General features: G+C 41.6%; 1 pseudogene; it reads right to left on the reverse strand.

The window, feature by feature from the left end:
• Positions 1-2010: 2010 nt before the first annotated feature.
• LOC123390457 lies at positions 2011-2095 on the reverse strand (annotated as a pseudogene).
• Positions 2096-3902: the final 1807 nt, after the last annotated feature.

The following is a 3902-nucleotide window of genomic DNA, read 5'->3' on the forward strand; positions in this document are numbered from 1 at the left end:
ACAATTTGTTTTCTAAGTTTGAAATGTTTCTCCTGAATTCCTTTTGTGTTATCAGTAAACATAGTAGTTGCTTTTTCTTTTTGAGGTCTCTGAGGTTAAAATGCACTTTGAATGATTGTTTACTCTTGAACAGGCATATCATATTGTCTTTCATCCTATGCTGAAATGGCTACTTTCCACCAGGTCAAAGAAAGTTCAGGTTTCTAAGGGAACTTTGCACTGACAGATAGAGTCCCACATTAGAAGACATAGAGATTGTTTCTGATGTGGCTTTATTTTTAGGATGGTTTTATTGATTACTTTAATGTTAATTTCATCCCATCAGCAATCAATAAGTGCATAACTTAATTTTGACTTGAGAATCAATAATTTCATTAGGATTTGGAGGCCTTCTCTTGTTTACAAAGTTATGGAACTTTCTCAAGTAGTGTTGTGTATAAGTGCAAAAGAACAGCTCAAAACATTTCCTTTAGTTATTAAGTTACTGAACTAATTAATGAGGTGATGCCCTTCAGGAATACTGGTTTAGACAACTGGTAAGTTTCACATGTCCCATAATAAATGGCAATGATATTTGATTCATTCAGCTTGTCTAGAGAGTCTCCCAGCCTCCAACAGAGCCTGGATGGTGAAGTCCCCTGGAGGAAGCTTTCCCACAGCTGTTAAATATTTTTCATGTGGCTGGAAAGCACTCAGTATACTGAGATTTATCAGGACTATCAACTGTTAGTAGAGTCTGATTGACTGAGATAGAGGTTGGTGTCTTCTACTGCCTGAAGGCCTGCCCTTGGCTTGGGTGCCAAGGAAGGTATAAGGGGGCTCAACTCCACTATCTGGTGGCAAAGCAAAGGATTTGACACTGCTCTTTAACTTTTTCAGTAGGGAATCTCCCATTTTGTATATCTGGGGCCCAAGGCCCTATGCCCTCTGTAGGAGTGCTGATCATAATGACTTCATCTTTGGCCCTCCATCTTGTTTGTATTCATCTGATGACCTCTCTTAAGGCTGCATGTTCTCAAATTTAATATATATACCTTAGAAATGCCCACTAAGGTCAGGATGGGCAGAGGCTTGTTTTGGCTTTCCATGAATCTGTTCAAGATAACACCATCTTTCCCCTTCCTGACATACAGGGAATGCTACAAAGATGTCATTAAAGGTTGGCATTACTACAAACCCTCTGATCTCACTATAGTGCCCTTCTGCATGTCCCCTCACTCTGTAAAATCTGGACTAAGTTCCAGACTTTTTTGAGAAGAACTGTGCAGCTGCCATGGCTTGTCCTCTGCTAGATCTGTCCACCTTCCCCTATACACCCCCCTCCCACTGCCAAGACACACGCCTCCATCCATAATTTACCCTGATTAAAACTCTGTTTCCACTGAATGGAGTCGCTTGATTTGTTTTCTGGTCTCAAAAGGCCTTCTCAGCTTGGGGGCTACTTTATTATTACCCGTTCACCTTCTAACATGCTCGTATGAGGGGTACATCACATTTTCCATGCCTCCACTGGAATCTCGTTGCTTGTCCCATGTTTACTGCCTCTGTGGCCAACACCACCTGTCACATATGAACCTGGAAGCTATCCTTGGCTTGATTTCCTTCACTGACCACCCAGTGGGTGCTGTAAACCTTCCACCAGAACCAATGTAGAACCACTCTCCCAGAAGACAGGTCTCTCTGTCTCTGGTCTCATTCTCATCCAGTCCCTCTCCTCCCACAGCAGGCAGAACAACCTAAGACAAGACTGGACCATCCTGGGATTGAAAACTTTCATTGGCTTCCTGGAGGACCACAGGATGAACTTCTTAATGGGATTTGCAGGATTGTTGAGGTTCCTACTGACATCCACACCCCTGCCCCAGCCAATTTCTTCTCATCTCTCACTTTTCTCTGTGTGTTCCTCAGCCCTGTACTTGCTGGTGCTTCCGGCCCTTGTGCAAGCAGTCTTGTTCGTCTGAGTTGACTGCCTTCCTTGTGAACTCCTACTCACCCCTGAAAACCTCCTGTAACACTCTTCCTACTGGTTTTCAATTAGCAATAATCGCGCCTCGGATAAACCTGATTGGCTACGATACTGCCTCTGCGCAAAGCTCTTCCTACTGGTTTTCAATGCTGATGAGCTTCTTTGGCACCTGCTGTTTAGCATAGCACTTTCCCCAGAACCTTCTCTGTCACTTCAAAAGGCTGGGGGCCTATAGAAGGCTAAACATTCCAACTTTATATCCCCAGGTTTGGCATGAAGCTCAGCACTGTGTATTAGATGAACACTCTGCATTCCAGCTATTTATTTAATTTTGGTCCCCCTGGCAAGCCTAACATGCACTGGTCTTCATTGACCTGTATCCATTCACTAGATCTTAAGCTCTTTGAGGATAGAGCCCATGCTCAGTCATCCTTGGATCCCCCTTACACACAGTTTGCAAATGTTCACCAAAATTAGTTCTGGTTTTTGATAGTACAACCATTTCCCCTATCATTTTTTTCTTAACTTCTGTTTATAAACTGAGATATATTTCACATACCATAAAACCTACTCAAGAATCCAGTTCTGTAGTTTTTCAGATACTCAGAAAACTGTGCCACCATCACCACGATCAAATTTTAGGACATTTTTGGTGCCCCCAAAAGAAATTCATACCCATCAGTCACTCCTCACTTCCCTCTACCCCCACTCTACACCCCATCATGAGGCAACCATGAAACTATTTTCTGTCTCTATCGATTTGCATATTTTAGACATTTCATATGAATGGAATCATACCATCTGTGTTCTTTTGTTAGCAGCTTCTTGTACTTAGCATAATGTTTTCAAAGTTCATTCATGTTAATAGCATATGTACCACTTCATTTTTATTGCTGAATAATCTAATAAGTGTATATAGTATGCATATACCACTTTTTATGTACCCATTCATCAGTTGATGGATATTTGGGTTTCCACTTTTTTGGCTGCTATGAATAACTGGCTTGGACATTGTGTATAGGTTTTTGTGTGGACCTGTTTTTATTTCTCTTCCGTATATATCAAGAGAGGAATTTCTGGGTCATATGGTAGTTTCATATTCACCTTTTGAGGCATATCAATGTATCTCCAAGTGGCTGTACCATTTACAGTCCCACCAGCAGTGTATGAAGGTTTTGACTTCTCTACATTCTTACCAACCCTTGTTATTTTCTGTCTTCTCTATTTGAATCATAGTGGTATGTGTAGTGTTGTTTTCATTTGCATTTTCTTTTTCTTTCTTTCTTTTTCTCTTTCTCTCTTTCCTTAAGAGAGAGCAAGTAAGAGAGAGGGACAGGGAAAAAGAGAGAGAACATGCAAAGCCAAGGAGGGGCAGAAAGAGAAGAAGAATCCCAAGCAGATGCCATACCCAGAGCACCCTGAGATCTGACCTCAGCCAAAACCAAGAGTCCCAGGCTGAGCCACCCAGAGGCACCTTGTTTGCATTTTTATGATTACTAATGATGGTGAGCATCTTTTCAGGTGCTAATTAGCTATTTATATATATTCTTTGGGAAAATACCTATTCAGATCCTTTGCCCATTTTTTAAATTGGGTTGTCTTTTTGTTCTTGACTTGTATGAGTTCCTTATATATTCTGGATACAGGTCCCTTATCAGATACAGGTTTTGCAAATATTTCAAATAGTTTTGTATTTTTTCCCCAATTTTCTTTTTTTAAAGATTTTGAAAATTTTATTTATTTGAGAGAGAGAATGAGAGATCATGAACAGAGGGGAAGGGTAGAGGGAGAAGCAGACTCCCCACTGGGTGGGGAGCCCAATGTGGGACTCGATCCCTGGACTCTGGGATCATGACCTGAGCCCAAGTCAGACACCTAACCAGCGAGCCACCCAGGCTCCCTCCAATGTCTTGATGGTGTCCTCTTGTCACACAAA

Source organism: Mustela putorius, unplaced genomic scaffold (genome assembly GCF_011764305.1).
Source record: "Mustela putorius furo isolate JIRA1106 unplaced genomic scaffold, ASM1176430v1.1 tig00537350_pilon_pilon_pilon, whole genome shotgun sequence".
Classification (NCBI taxonomy): Eukaryota; Metazoa; Chordata; class Mammalia; order Carnivora; family Mustelidae; genus Mustela; species Mustela putorius.